We start from the raw sequence: 17,085 nt of genomic DNA, 5'->3' as shown, positions 1-17,085 counted from the left end.
TACTCATACAGGACTTGGCACAGTTTTTACGCCGTATTCCCTTAAATTTACATTTTCAGCATTTAGCAGACGCTTTTATCCAAAGCGACTTACAGTACTGTGACATTATACTGTCCAAGCATAAAGAAAATCTAAGCAATTGAGGGTTAAAGGCCTTGCTCAAAGGCTCAACAGTGGCAACCTGGCAGTGGTGGGGCTTGAACCAGTGATTTTTTTTATTTCTAGTCCAGTACCTTAACCGCAAGGCTACAACTGCCCTTCCTGACGCAACCCTCCTTATTTTATCCGGGCTTGGGATCAGCACTGAGAAAGCACTGACAAGTGCACCTCCCACTGCCTAGGCTGTTTGGTTATCCACCCCACCAAAGATAAAGTGAATCATGTCTGTGTATCCCTAAAGGGCTAAAAATCCGAGCCAAACCTTTTATTTTAAAACCATAGGCTTTAATATATGTTTCCCCCTTCCTCTTTGTGGGCGATAACAGTCTCCACTCACAAGAGTGTTTTTGAGGTCAGGCATTGATGTTGGAGGAGAAAGCCTGGCTCGAAAATGACAGTAAGTCTTTAGTAAGATTGTGGTCAGGGCTTTGTGCACATTGTTACAGTTTCTTCTTACCAAACTCATCAAACCACGTCGCAATGGGTTTTGTTTGTACACAGGAGCACAGTCCTGCTGGAACAGAAAGGGGCTTTTCCAAAATTCTAGCTACAAAGTTGAAAACATCCTATTTATTTTATGTAATTGTATTGTATACACCTAATTGATGGGGTGGCTTTAATACCTGAGCACTATGTATTAGCTGTGTCCACATATTTTTGTCCATATGACGTAAGTCTGAAACCCAAACAAGTGTTAGGCATTTAAAATAACAAACCCTCTTACGTTAATGTGTTCATCATTTGTTAGATTTGAATATGATTTGAGGATGCAGTAATTGGATGATTAGCATTTATAAACTTATTGTATTTATAAACTCACTGAATATAAAGCAAGTTAAAGCCTGCATGATCCAACAGATCAACCTCCGTTTTCCAAACACAAACGTACACGAAGCTAGAAAATTGTGCTAACCCTGCGTCTAGCAGAGATCAGCCTGTTGTAAATGTGCCAGCGTCTGCTTCTCAGCTCCAGATTTGAGGTTAACTGGTTGTACTAAAAATACCCAGGAGGTTAAACTAAATGCTAAATGCTTTATTTTGCTGATATATTTAGATCGCATTAATTCACCAGGGACTCCAGTGACCAGGGATGTTTTTTATCTGCTTCCAACATGAAGTGATTATTACAGCCCCAAATCAGAAAACATTATTTTATCTATTCCTACATTTTTAGGCCTGCATTTACACCTTTGTGATGTTGCCTTCTGACATTACTTAAAAGACATTTTGGCACAGAGGACACTGAGTCTTCCAGCAAACACGTTTTAAGATGTGCAACAGTACATGGTTGTCGTTGTCACATTTTTCATTTCAAAATTCCCTAGGACTGCAGGCAGGCCAGTCCTGTACCTGTACCCTTTTCTTCCGCAGCCATGCCTTTGTAATGTGTGCAGAATGTGGCTTTGCATTGTCTTGTTGAAAAATGCATGGACGTCCCTGGAAAAGATGTCGTCTTGAAAGCAGCACATGTTGTTCTAAAATCTCAATGTACTTTTCTGCATTAATGCTGCCATCACAGAAGTGTAAATTACATATGCCAGGGGTATTGACGCAACCCTTTACCATGACACAACCTGGCTTTCGATAACAGTGTTGATGGTTATTTTCATCTTTGATCTAATGCACGAGGTGTCCATTTGTTTAAAAAAAATTGTCTGATCACAATACCTGAGAACTTGATGCCACTTCTGGACATGGTTAACATAAAGCTTCTTCTTTGCATAGTAAAGTTTTAAGTGGCATTTGTGAATGTAACATATTGCAGTGCGTGACAAAGGTTTGCCAAAGTAATACTTGTGAATGTGGTTACATAATCTATTGATAAATGACTTTTTAATGCAGTGCCAATTGAGGGATCAAAGATTACTGGTGTTTTGCTTAGGCTTGCAACCTTACCCTTTATGCACTGAAAATTCTCCAGATTCCATAAATCATTTTATGATATTATGCCTCGTAGGGGTAGAAATATGCAAATCCCTTTCAACCTTCTTTGAGAAACACTAATTCTCTCACACATTTGTTGACAAACTGGAGATTGTCTGCCCATCTTTGCCCAAGATTCGCCTTTTGTGGATACTGGTTTTGGCACCAAATCATGATTACAATCACCTGTTGACATCACCTGTTTGAAATCATATAATTTATTAAGTTTTTTTTTTCATTACTAGCCCTAAATTGCCTCTGTCCCATTTTTTGAATGTGCTGCAGGCCTGAAAGGAAGGAAGGCAGGTAGGTAGGCAGGTATTTTAACAAATAAAATAAAGTTCATACCATCTGCAATGAAATAAAAGTCAATGTCAGAGTAAGAAACTCAGCAGTTTTTTTATTTACATACTGTATTCCATACGGTCCCAACTTTCTGATTTGGGGTTGTAAATACATCTAGCAACTTCATTCTGGAGACTGATGACACCCAAAAACACTGAGAATACACACACACACACATACCACACACTTATCGCCTTATTCACTTGCACACCTAGGGGACATTTGCAGTAGTTAACCCAGAATACCCAATGGAACCCATACTATTTTTAGGTATGAACTACAACTTCTATTTTTTCCTGTGCACAAACTGGCTAAAATGCTCTTAGGAGGTTTTTATAAATAAATATTATATTAACTATAATGAGACACATTTATGCATTATAATGCTCCGCATTGTATCATATCAAAATGTGTCATACAATATAATGCATCAAATTTTTGATTAGGTATCAAGAATAAATGTACAATTGCTATCCTAGTCATTGCTAAAAATGACCTGAAATAAAAAGAGCTATTGATTAGGGATGAAAACTGGGGACCTGACAAATCTGGGACCACCAGGCTCAGGAGACTACAGTCTCTGTGATTGCTACATTTTCTTATCAGACTGCTATACCATATGTTTTTACCCCCTCATTAGGTCTGACTGTCAGATATGAGGGCTGTAATTGTGGTGGCATATGCCTTCTATGCCCGAGCTCTGCCAAATAAATCTGTCCAACCATCGCAGAGCTTGTGAAATACCGACTTGCTTTCCATCTGCTAGATAACACTTAGCCCTCCTAATAGTGGTAACATATTGGGTGGTTTACTACTCTACAGGGCCATTTCTTAATAACGGTGACCTGGAACAAAGAGCCTTAGGCTTGGTAGATTGACTATTGCTAAATTTCATAATTGTACTGGTTTGTAGTTGGAATGCAAACCAGGATTAGGTCCAAAAACATCTGTCAACAGCTTGGCATAGAAGGTACAATACAATAGAAGTAAGGTTTATAGTATAGGACGATAATCCATGATAGTGTGTTGTGTTGTTGTATGCCAGTATGAAGTGGAGAAGACGCTGAAGCAAGCAGAGTTAAGGTCTTAATGGTGTTAGGGTACTTGTGGAGGATGATGTTGGGGTGGATCAGTATTGTTGTATGCAGGAGTAAATGCAGGGACAATGTTGAGGTATAGGAAGCAATGTGGATGAAGTGGAGTCTCCATGGGCAGAGTTGCGATGGTTTTGCTGTGTGTAGGGTGGATAGGGGTGGCGTTGGGTCATATACCACAGAATAAGAAAGCATTGTTGGACACAATCTTGGGAACTACAGATAGGGTAGACAAAATTCTGTTGGAGATGGTATTAGGCTTCACGAAGAGATCGTATTACATCGTTAGGGTAAGACGAGGCACAGTGAAGATTTTGCCAGGACTGGGTGAAGATGATGCTGGGGTTGAGGGACACAGCATGTGAAAGGACGATCATATATACTGGAGGAAATATTGCAATACTCAGAGATGGGATTGGACAAAGTAAGGGCACACAAACGTAGAGATGGAGACATATTTTCATCCCCATGCAGCTTTTTATTGTTGACATTAAAATATTATCACATCATATAATCTTTTTGCATGCCTATTGATTTTTTAAAAGCCCAATACATTTCAGATACGGTATGCTAGCCTTGCCATGTCTTGTCCTATCAGGATCTTTTAGCATTTTATTATTCAGTTTTTATTTTAAATGACATTAAAAGATTAAATCCATTTTACTCCCTGGCTGATTGAAGCGTCCTGTCCTTTAGTGCGTCTCTTATCCTAAGGGAATAAATGTCCTCTATGAAGGATCCATCCAAATACTGCACTAATAAAAGTGTCTGGCTGGGCCTTTCTGTTTCTCACAGAATCCAAGTGCTGATGAAGTGCCAATGAAATGCACAGCTGATTAAAAGGTCTGAACGGACGGTTGCATTAGTAGTCGGCATGCAGAGTCACTTAGTTTTAGCTAGATTTAGCACAACACACACTAACACACCACCACCATGTCAGTGTCACTGCACTGCTGAGAATGATCCAACACCCAAATAATACCTACTCTGTAGTGGTCCTGGGAGAGTCCTGACCATTGAAGGACATCATGAAAGGGGGATAACAAAGCATGCAGAGAAACAGATGGACTACAGTCAGTAATTGTAGAACTACAAAGTGCTCCTATATGGTAAGTGGAGCTGATAAAATGGACAGTGAGTGTAGAAACAAGGAGGTGGTTTTAATGTTATGGCTGATCAGTGTGTATGCCATGGCAGTCCATTTGGGCAAATGGAACCAAAATGTGCGTTGGATAATTGAATAAATTTAAACCTTACATTTACATTTTCAGCATTTAGCAGACGCTTATTATCCAAAGTGACTTACAGTACTGTGAGTCTGTATACTGTCTAAGCAATGAAGAGTTAAGGGCCTTGCTGAAGAGCCCAACAGTGACAACCTGGCAGTGGTGGGGCTTGAAAGACCTTTTCATTACTAGTCCAGTACCTTATCCGCTAGGCTACAACTGCCCTAAAAATCTTTTTACTCAAGTTCTCTTTGTGTGATATGACCTGTCCTTTACTGATCTCAAATCATTCAGTGTGGCTAAGATAGAATAGAAAGAGGCCAATTATTTTTTCACAGCACTACATGCTACCTGCTGCACTAACATTAGGCACAAAGTGCTTTTGAAAGAAAATACAAATTGGTGGTGACATGTTATAAAAACAGAACAATGGATGTGTCATTAGCCGGTTTTCATGCTGAAGTAAAGCTAAAGTAAAAAGGCCCTTATTAATCAATAGTGCACGTGGTCGCTGAACTTCCACAAAATGACTAAATAAAAGCTTCTTCAGCTTTTTTTCCCTATAGATGAGATTTTATCTGACTATAAAAGGCTAATAGCATTGATGGTTTGTTAGACAGTAACATAACAGCTTCAATAAATCATTCTCAACCTGCATAAACACACCATGTCTCTATTAATGCCTCTGTTATCATTCATGTGTCACTGTTTGACTCGTCATAAAAATTGCCTGTCCCAGTGCTACGCCTATCATTTAAAACCATGGAACGGGCAAAACCGGAATGAGCTGGTAATAGGTCATATAATGGAAACCTGTGCCGCCATGCTGTCCATCTGTGCACGTAGATCAGCTTTATGTTATTGTGTTGTTTTTATTATACACCGATCAGGCATAACATTAAAACCACCCCCCACTACAATTACTGTCCATTTTATCAGCTCCACTTATAATAAAGAATCACTTTGTAGTTCTACAATAACTGACTGTAGTCCATCTGTTTCTCTACATACTTTTTTAGCCTGATTTCACCCTGTTCTTCAATGGTCAGGACCACTACAGAGCAGGTATTATTTAGGTGGTGGATCATTTTCAGCACTGCAGTGACACTGACATGGTGGTGGTGGGTTAGTGTGTGTTGTGCTGGTATGAGTGAATGAACACAGCAATGCTGATTTTTTGCTCACCTCACTGTCACTGCTGGACTGAGAATAGTCCACCAACCACAAATATCCAGCCAACAGGGCCCTGTAGGCAGCGTCCTGTGACCACTGATGAAGGTCTAGAAGATGACCAACTCAAACAGCAGCAATAAATGATCTACCACATAAATAATACCTGCTCTGTGGTGGTCCTGGTGGGGTCCTGACCATTGAGGAACAGGGTGAAAGCAGGCTAAAAAGATATGTAGAGAAATAGATGGACTACAGTCAGTAGTTGTAGAACTGCAGAGTGCTTCTATATGGTAAGTGGAGCTTATAAAATGGACAGTGAGTGTAGAAACAAGGAGGTGGTTTTAATGTTATGGCTGATCAGTGTAGTGTATTTGTGGGTAGGATAAAGTATATAATGTAACAAAAAACTCTTCTGACATTACAAGTACTTCCTAGATTCTTAACGGTCTACCTGTGTAAATAGCAATATAATTAGTTTAGGATCACATAGATAATCAAAGTAAAATTCCATTAAAGACAAGGTTGTTTACAAGGACACGATGGTGTTACTGTTGTCTTGCAGGAATCAGAGCTACACAAGCGGGAACTGAATGCTAGCTGACTCTGCAGGATCCTTACTGAGTTTTAATGAGCTCTAAGTAACTGCATATATTCAAAAAAAAGAACAAGACAGGGAGTGCATAATTTATGGCATGTTATTGGAAGTCTCAAAGACTTTTTTTTTTAACTTAATTGTTGAATTATAGACCCTTTTTCAGTCAACATTATTGATCTGCAAAGAAAGAGCCAGAGTTAATGGAGCATTTATTGCATTTTAGCTTCGTTTTTTTCGTTTTTTCTCTTCTCTATGCCTGCTGGCAGGCATCCAAATACAATGTTTTAACAGCATTTCTTTAAGTCTCTTTCATATACAAGCAAATGAAATTATCTCTAATCCTGAGCAAGATTGAGAGATAATTGGAAAGAGGTTGATGTGAGTCTAGAGACTTGAAATAAAAAGAACAAAAACTCAGAACAAACAAATTGATTTCGGCAGCTGCTAGCACAATGTAAGAAAAGTCTACCTACAAAGCAGGAGAGATGTTTGTGCCTTCCTGAGATAAACATTTAAGCATATAAACATATAAACTCGATTATACATTGGGGCCCCTGTTTTATATTCAAGGCCCCGGGCAATTGTCTGTCTTGTCCAATTCATTTAACTACTCATCTAGAAAGAAAATCAAATTTTTGCTGTGGGAATAGTGTTATAGTTATCACCAATTTTCAGGACTGGACTTCCATGCAGCATAACAGAGCAAAGCATTTGTCATAGATAGTCTCCGGCATGGTGGATGGCCTGGTAAGTAGCACTATCCCCGTGTCTGCGTAGGTTTCCTCCGGGGGCTCCGGTTTCCTCCCACAGTCCAAAAACATGCATTTAGGTTAATTGGAGACACTGAATTGCCCTATAGGTGAATGGGTGTGTGTGTATGTGTGTCTGCCCTGCGATGGACTGGCGCCCCATCCAGGGTGTTACTGTGTGCCTTGCGCCCATTGAAAAGCTGAGATAGGCCCCCCCCCCCCCCACTCCCGCGACCCTAATTGGATAAGCGGTTAACAAAGTGAGTGAGTGAATCTCCCTAACAAGATTACAGATCTAAAGAAATGTATAAAGTATTTTTTCTCAAACATGGTTGTAAAGGGCAGTGGTAGCTCAGCGGTTAAGGTGCTTGACTAGTAATCAGAAGGTTGCTGGTTTAAGCCCCACCACCACCAAGTTGCCACTGGGTCCCTGGGCAAGGCTCTCAACCCTCAATTGCTCAAATTGTATCCATAATTGTTAGTCACTTTGGATAAACGCGTCTGCTAAATGTCGAAAATGTAAATGTAAAGGAAGACGTAGTAGTAAGCTTCTTTAACACAGAGCTTAAAGAAGAAACAGCAGTGAGTGAAATGGGCTGTGTTCTAAACCACACCTCAACATAATGAATAGTATACTGTATCTAGTTTGTTTGCTGACAATTTAGTTACACACTGTGTAGCACAATGGATGTGGATTGGGAGACAGCCAGAAAATCAGTCATACCTGCTGTGTAAACAATGTTCAGCATGGATGTATGCTGTCACGACAAACAAATATAAGCTACAAAGTCAGCTGAGCACGAGTCAATCAGTTCTTTAGCATTATAACAATCACCCTTGAACTCATACAGGCAGAACGGATGTATGCTAAAAGAATTGGCAGATACATTCATAAAAATATGTATAAACCTTGGGACTTGCAATACAAAAAATAAAAAGAGACACCAGTGCTTTAAAATGCCCTTTAAAACCACAATCAAATGGTAAACCTATTTCCACTGCAAGTGGAACACAACCTATCATCCATTTGAAACAACCACCAGCTAGCACATGCTTTTTCTAAAAATGTGAAGTCAGACTGCATCTCTTGCTTAACTGCAGCTTATGAAACATCTCTGAGCTGTTAAACACATTTGGATGAGGTGTCTAAGATGCCAGATCCCAAGGGACCCATCCAAAATAATAGATCTGTAAGTAGTGCATTGCTTACTTGACACAAGACTCCACTGTAGCCTGGTTTTTACATAACCTCTTTTCTTAAAATATTCTCATCTTATCATGGTTCATACAAAGATTTGATGTTCTAATACACCGCCAGTCAGAGCAATCTTACCATTCAGGCTAACATACTGTATAAAGTAAAATATGAAGTACCTAACGCTTGAGAAGTTCTTTGCTCTATTTTATGAAGAATAGTCAGTTAGAGTAGCAGGAAATAACTATTCAACCAGTGTGTACATGGAGTCATGCTATGCCCTGTGTTTCTCCAGCATTCATGCCAATGCCGCTGCATTAAGGAGAAAACCCTGTCCGATCTTTCCTACATCAGACACGGCAAGTTGTGGCCAATTTAGCATCCAGCCAGTAGGGAGATCTAACTTTCTGCGGTGGTAAGCCATATACCGTATAACCACTTCACATGTACACACAAAGTCTTTTGAGGTACCAAGAGTATTTATTTTTGTCGCATTGTGCTGCATTAAATTTTGACCCATTTCTTTTGGCTAATTGGTTAAAATTCAGGAGATCGTCTTCTTGTTAGAAACCTGTCTTTGAGTTATTTTGGCTTCTTGTTTGGCTTAGTTTTTCGGCTGATGAGAATAAATTCACTTCTAATATACACATTCACTCAATTCATATTTGACTCAGACATCAGAGAAGCAGCTCCATGCAGAGAAGCAGCTCCATATCATGATGCTTCCACCGCCATACTTCCCTGTAGGTTTGGTGTTTTTGAGATAATCTGCTCAACCGTTGTCTCCAAACTTGACAGCTGATTTACTGACAAAAGGTTCTATTTTTTATCACCTGAACATTTGATTGACAACTGCTTTATGCTTCCTCTCTACTGATGTTGATCCCCACCCTGGTTGAGGAGAGCCGAGACTGACATTGCCCCCTCCGGCACGTGTGCAGTAGCCGACTGCATCTTTTCACCTGCACGAGACAAGTTCATATGCGGATCAGCTTTGTGTACGGAGAGCCACACCCTAATCAACACATTATCCCTTGTCCCTATGCAGGCACCATCAATCAGCCAGCAGAGGTTGTAATGGCTCCCACCCTGTATGAACAACAGCCAATCATTGTTCATGTAGCCGCCCAGTTCAGCCGGATGGCAGAGCTGAGTTTCGAATTGACGAGTTTGAAATGTCAGCTCAGGTGTGCTAGTGTGTTTTACCACTGTGCCACCTGAGTGCCGAATATTGATGATTTAAGTTGTGGATATTAGTTACTGCTGTGCAATGGTGGAATACCACTGTTAAAGTGAAACAATCAGCCTTCAAGAATATGTTGAATTTAATTGTCTCCATAAGGAAAAGGGTCACAAATCAATACAAAGTTATCCTGACTAATCACCTGATCAGCATGATGAAACAATTCTGTCCTGATAGGAGTGATCTCCTCTCAGATAACAATAATGCAACCTACAAAGAATGATCACTGAATGGTGTGGTAATTGTGAGGCCTTCACAGTCACCAGATCTCAACTGGGTTGAATATACAGTATGTGAGTGTTTTTGGACCAACAGTATAGATGGTGCACTCAACCACCATCAGTCCAGTCCTCCATTGGTCCAGTCCAGTTCCACTTGGTGCCAAGGGGCAATTAACCAGTTCTAGTGGCTCATGGTGCAAACAAATGTACACGGATTATATTGTAATGTGTTTTTTTTTTTTGTGGCATTTTCCCCAATTTTCCTCCCAAACTAGTCGCATCCAATTATCTGATTGCATACGCTTCCTCTCCACTGATGTTGATCTCCACTTCTGATTGAGGAGAGCGAGACAGACACATGCACCCTCCGACACGTTTGCAGTAGCCGACTGCATCTCGTTCATATGCGGATCAGCTTTCTTTACGGAGAGCCACACCGCATCTGATCAACGCATTATTCCTCAACTCTGCACAGGCGCCATCAACCAGCCAGCAGAGGTCATAATGCAGCAGTTATGAAGTCCCTATCCGGCTTTCCACCCCGTATGAACAACAGCCAATCGTTTTTCATGTAGCCGCCCAGTCCAGCCGGATGGCAGAGCTGAGTTTCGAATCGACAAGTTTGAAATGTCAGCTCTGGTGTGCTAGCGTGTTTTGCCACCTGAGTGGCTGTAATGTGTTTTTTGACTCATATATTAATGCTAAGTATAATGGATGGTAACATGGTTGGCACAGATGGTACAGTAAGTAATGCATAGCAAAATGAATTCAGGGGGCCTGGGTTCCAACCTTGCCTCTGTCCTTATTCATAAAGAGTTAGTTCCAGTGTCTGTGGGATTCCTGGTACTTTGGTTTCCCTCGACCCCCCAAAAAATATGCCTTGCGCAGTGTTTGAGGGAGTCACTAGACCCACTACGACCCTGACCAGAAGAATAGTGTTACTTACTTTAAACTTTAAACTTTTTAATTAACAATGTTTTATTTATTTTAGAAAGTATGTGACAGTTTAGCCACTGTCTGTGATGTTTCTCTGCTCTGTCAAAACACACACTGCAGTGAGACTCATCACAGTGACAGCTATGGGTTCCCCTGTGCCAACGCTCCCACACACCCACACACACACACACACACACATTCCCAGTGGAGACAGCCATCAACAGAAGAGGAACCTGGACTATGGCACTTCTCTCATTAGCCACCGTCTGCTGTGCTGACAGCGAGGCTGACGAGTGTGAGGAAGGGCATCTTGATTTTCTCTGTGAAATATATTTCTCGCAGGGAGGAAAATCTGCATTTCCAAAGAGAGTTGAGGGAACTGAACACACCGGCGGCTGACATCGTGCCACAGCTGGTAAAGTGGGTGCTGCACAACAACATGAGTCCTCAGGGCTTAATTCTCACCTCTGGTTACTGTAAAGAAGTTTACATGTACATGTGTTGCATTAATTTACTTCAAATAAACCCCACCTCCCAAAAACATGCAGTAGGTGCATTGACTACTCTAAATTGCCTATATACACCGATGAGGCATAACATTATGACCACCTCCTTGTTTCTACACTCACTGTCCATTTTATCAGCTCCACTCACCATATAGAAGCACTTTGAAGTTCTACAATTACTGACTGTAGTCCACCTGTTTCTCTGCATGCTTTGTTAGCCCCCGTTCTTTAATGGTCAGGACTCTCCCAGGACCACTACAGAGCAGGTATTATTTGGGTGGTGGATCGTTCTCAGCACTGCAGTGATACTGACATGGTGGTGGTGTGTTAGTGTGTGTTGTGCTGGTATGAGTTGATAAAACACAGCAATGCTGATGGAGTTTTTAAACACCTCACTGTCACCGCTGGACTAAGAATAGTCCACCAACCACAAATATCCAGGCAACAGTGCTCCGTGGTTAGTGTCCTGTGACCACTGATGAAGGTCTACAAGATGACCAACTCAAACAGCAGCAACAGATGAGCGATCGTCTCTGACTTTACAAGGTGGAGCAACTAGGTAGGAGTGTCTAATAGAGTGGACAGTGAGTGGACACGGTATTTAAATACTCCAGCAGCGCTGCTGTGTCTGATGGAACAACTGAAATTCCGCCCAAAATCGGAATTCGGAGGCTCTGATTGGTTGATACAGCTAAACCACGACTGAATCTCTGGATCAAATGCACTGATTCATGGAGTCGTTTACGCACGACACCATAATGAAACAGAGCGAGCAAAACGAATGAATCTTTACCATAGATAAGAGCACAGCTCCCTGAATCGATTTCTATTAATGATTCGTTTGGAAAAAATCATTTCTTACTTGTTTTTACCGCTCATGCGCGAAAGAGGGCATGCTGCATAGTGCTTTTGTGCTCTGTTTTAAACATTCTCAAATGGTAATGAATAGGGTCATTTTCAGTATCGTGTAAAAAGTGTAAAAAGTAATATCGAATATATCGATATTTGCGATATACCGCCCAGCCCTAGTTGGTACAGAAGCTGTTTTTGTAGCTTTTACACAGCCAGAGAGGACTGGCTGCATGCCGCCCACACGGCTGGGGTGTGACTCATAACCATGTCTTCACTTTTTTTCCCAGACTTCATTATTTGCTTTGAAAACAGGAGAACATGCATTTATTCATAATACACCTACAAAATGCCTGAGTGCAACATGTGCCTGCGAGTTTCTGATTCAGTACACAAACAACACCATTAGTGAGATTCAGCAGCAGTAGAGATGAGCATCAGCTTGGAGAGGAGCAGGTTGCCCTCCACCGCTCGCTGGATCATTTCCGCTCCACAGGAAAATCTAAATCAGCTATCCGTTTAGCAAAACATGTTGCTATGCAACCATCAAAATCATCTTTAATGACTTCATGAGCTTCTCTTTTTCATTTTTTATTTAATTCAAAGAAAAAAAATCCTCAAGCTGTTTGTCTTGATAAATGAAACAATAGAAGAAATGCTTAGCAGTTTGTACTTTCAACTAATTAACATTAATGAAATATTTGATCCCCAGGCAGGGCGGTCCGGGTCATTTCTGTGTGGAGTTTGCATGTGCCTGCGTGGGTTTCCTCCCACAGTCCAAAAACATGCAGTCAGGTTAATTGGAGACACTGAATTGCCCTATAGGTGAATGGGTGTGTGTATATGTGTGCATGTGTGTCTGCTCTGAGATGGACTGGCGCCCCGTCCAGGGTGTTATTGTGTGCCTTGCGCCCATTGAAAAGCTGGGATAGGCTCCAGCACCCCCCCCACGAGTAAGTGAGTGAGTGAAATACGTTCATATACAGTGGAACCTTGATTTAACGGACCTCAATTTAACGGATTTCTGGAAAACCAAACGTCCAGTCTGATTGTTTAAAATTCCCAGGAGAAGCGTACCAAGACCAGTAGTTCGGTAATTGTCTGCTAGCGCACGTCTTTCTGTTTACATGAGTAAAAGGCTTTATTTTGTCGGGAGGCTCACTTTGTTCTCGCCTTTTTTGTGTTTTATGCTTAATTTTTGCAAGTTCTAGTGCTTAGTTATGCACCAGCACTGCTCCAGTAGCCACCAGTACACCAATTTTAATATTCATTTACAGGTTTTACATTACATATTTACATATCTATTTACATAGTTTATTTTACTGTTTATCATATGTGCATGTTTAGCACTTTTGTGGACTTTATTGCTGTGTTTTCATATATTTTCGCACCCCCTGGAAAAAACCTCGCTGTTTCGGACAATCGCATTTTACGGACCAGTGCAGCCCCCTTTTAGTCCGTTAAATCAAGGTTCCACTGCATATTCATATACAGCATTCATTTATTTCCACTAACCACTTTATTTCTGGGTGGGTCAAGTGTCTCTGGCTGCACCAATTAGGAAAACACGCAATCTATCACAGGATTACACCAAAACAATCCTTATAGAAGGTGACTGAAAGTGAGGAACAAACCCAAGGCTTCAGAACCCATGTTGCTGTTCACCCAGTCTACCTGCTGGGACAATATGCCGGCTATTATCTAAAGGATCAAAGTGGATTTGGTACCACCCAGAAAAACACTGAACACACTACAGGGAGACAATTAATTACAGTGCACTATAAACTCACACATATTCACTTACTCATCAGGAGCAATTTTGAGCAGTGGGACCTTGAGTGAGGGGGTGCAAAATGCCTGGATAAGGTCAAGCCCTAAAAACAGTGTAGAGGAAAAGAGTAATGGACTGATGGCGTCATATTCTGAGGAGATGTGTGACCTTTGCTGGCTGGCCGAGGCACCTTTATGATTGGTGGATAATTTACAGAGGGCATAGTGTGTCTGTCCATACATGTTCACCAATGTCACCATTGTCTTCTTTGGTGAGGTTAATGATATTCTAGGCACACTGTATAGCAAATAGAGTGGGTTATGAGACACAGCTCTTCCCAGCCTGCCAGTTAAAGCAGCGCCTCTGCTTTGCAGCCAAATACAGCAAGTACAATATAATATATTATATAGCTACTGAATCATTGCATGCACCACAACGACACTCCTTATATTTTTAATTATCTTGATTTTAATGAGTTCCAAATCCACTGCTGCTCTAATTACACCTAACTGTAAAAATTGAGATTTGTATTTACAGCTATGTAAAGTATAAGCGGTGAGATCTGACAGGTAGTGCCAGCACGGACATCTGTGATGCCGTGAGACTTTATCCAAACCTGATCAAGTAAATGAAGTTTGTCACAAGCAGTAAAATTGTCACACAATGTGTGAACCTCAAGCAAGCACTCACAGCTTATGTTCCTCCATCTGCCCCTGTGCTTTAATCAGTCAGTGGAATGATAATTTGACTCTTACTTTGCATTCAAGTCATTAAAACCCAGAGAACTGAGCCGAATGATGCCACCAGTCATCCAGACTGCATCCGTCTTCATCACGGCTGCTGACAGGCCTGCATTAATCAGTCTGAGCTCGGAGACGGAATAAGACGCCAATCAATTTCTATTAGTTTAACATTTTTCCAGGCGAGCAATAAGCCGGCACTGCTCAATGTGCAGAGCGTACGTCTCACGGGACAGATCCGCAGCAAATCAGGTTTCTTGAAGGTGTTTGATGAAATGCTGAGAGTCGATTTTACCCCATAGGCTGAAATTATGTCCAATCTGGCTTGCTGTTTCATCTACAAATTAGACAAAATAATTTGCACTTTCTGGCTTAAGCTGTAAAATCACAAAATGACATGTCATACTGCATGTTTCTGAAAATCCAGGGTTCATACCTACTTAAAGAAAATACAAAGAAGACCTACATGTGAACTTAGTGTAGATAAAGCCTAGAATACTAAACTTAACCATGACTCTGTGCTGTCCTCTTCTGGTATATTATAGCAGGTACACATGGAAAACCCCAATACTTATACTTGAGTATTAACCATATTTGGAAAAATCAAGAAGAATAGAAAAAACGTAAATAGTACGTTTTAACAATACTAATCTGGCCAATCTTCATCTTTGAGTTTAATTCAAAATACATATCGGATTTTAAAATTTTATTTTCATCAGAGTGATCTCTTGCCAAGGACACTACAAAGGCCAAAGTTACAACCACAATGCTACAAAAACTAAATTAATCAGTACTGTAATTGACATAGACATTTAACAACCAATCTGTGATTGCCAACAATAAATTTATGTTAAAGTTCTTGTTTTTTGTTGTGAAATATATGCACTATTTTTTCTTTATCAGCGTTGTACTTTGCTTTAATTCTGTTTTTGCATTTCTTCCTTTTTCCATGAAATTGCATTAACCAGACAGCAGAGGCCGCATTTGCAATTATGTCTTGTGTGGATGCATGTCAAGAGGTCAAGGTCAAGAGGTCAAGAGAGGTTTTATTGTCATTTCAGCTATATACGAGTACATATTGAAATGAAACAATGTTCCTCCAGGTCCAGGGTGCAACATGGAACAAAAAGTGCAAGACAGTACAGTACCGTGCAGGTAGACAACATTACAGTAAATATAAGAATGCCTAAAATAAATAAAGGAAGACAAGACTAGAGACTAGAGACAAGTGTTGGTCAGTACATGGTACTGAGTAAGTAATGGTGAGGTAGATAAGTTATGTGTATCAGTCAAGTTAAGTCAGACTCATTTATATAACGCTTCTTACAATCAACATTGTCTTAAATCAACTTTGCCCCTGGTCTGGTCGAGGTTCCAGCAGCCTTGAGCTAGTGCAGTGGTACTCAACCAGCGGGGCGCAGACCGGTACCGGTCCGTGGGCCGTTTATTACCGGGCCGCACAGAAAGAATAAATTATTAGAGATCACTAGAAAAGCAGTTTTCACTGCTTCTGTTTGGGTGTTATTGTCTTATTGTCACCCCTAGGTGGGAGCAGCGTCTCGTTGCAGCGAAAAAGCCAATTTTACGTCATTTGTGAGCAATATTATTTAATCCTCCCTCCCCCGCCGGTCCGTAAAATTATATCTTATATGAAACCGGTCCGTGGTGAAAAAAAGGTTAGGAAACGCTGAGCTAGTGGATTAGATCGCGGCCCAACCCAAGCTCAGCATTTTACTTTTAAACACGTTTTTGTTTATGCTAATAAATATGGTTTATTTACAATTACAAGCACAGCTGCATATGTGAGTAATAAAAGCTTTTTTGTCATCAGGATTTTAAGGATGGAAAGTGGTCTCTGAGAACCACTTTTAACAGAAGTGACCTACCCTTACTGGCTGAAATAAACGACACCAGGGGCCTATGTTTGGTATTAACTTTAACATTTTTTGTTAAACTCAAGTCAGGTCAATTACCTTGTGAAGGCTTTATGTTACACCTTGTAACCACAATGGGACCAGATCATACGAAGAGAAATATGCATTGTTTGTGTTGCCTGGGTCACGTAAAAAATAATGGACAAAATATGGGTCTCTTAAAAAAAACCTGACTTAGTTAAAAAAAAACTTTTACAGTATACATTTGACTTAAATATATTATATTTACATTTTTTACAATTATTAAAGAATAGATTCTGATATAGTGCCTGTAATCACTACACTTAGCTACATTAAAGCTGGATAGCATCAGAGATTATGCAAAAAGAGATTTTTAAATATTATTATTATATAAAATAATAATATAAAGATGAACCACAATAAATAATATTAATATTATCAGATAAAACTTAATAAAAATTATGT

Source organism: Trichomycterus rosablanca, chromosome 18, assembly GCF_030014385.1.
Source record: "Trichomycterus rosablanca isolate fTriRos1 chromosome 18, fTriRos1.hap1, whole genome shotgun sequence".
In the NCBI taxonomy this organism is placed as follows: Eukaryota; Metazoa; Chordata; class Actinopteri; order Siluriformes; family Trichomycteridae; genus Trichomycterus; species Trichomycterus rosablanca.
The sequence above is the reverse complement of the archived record's forward strand: the minus strand, read 5'-3'. Positions refer to the sequence as shown.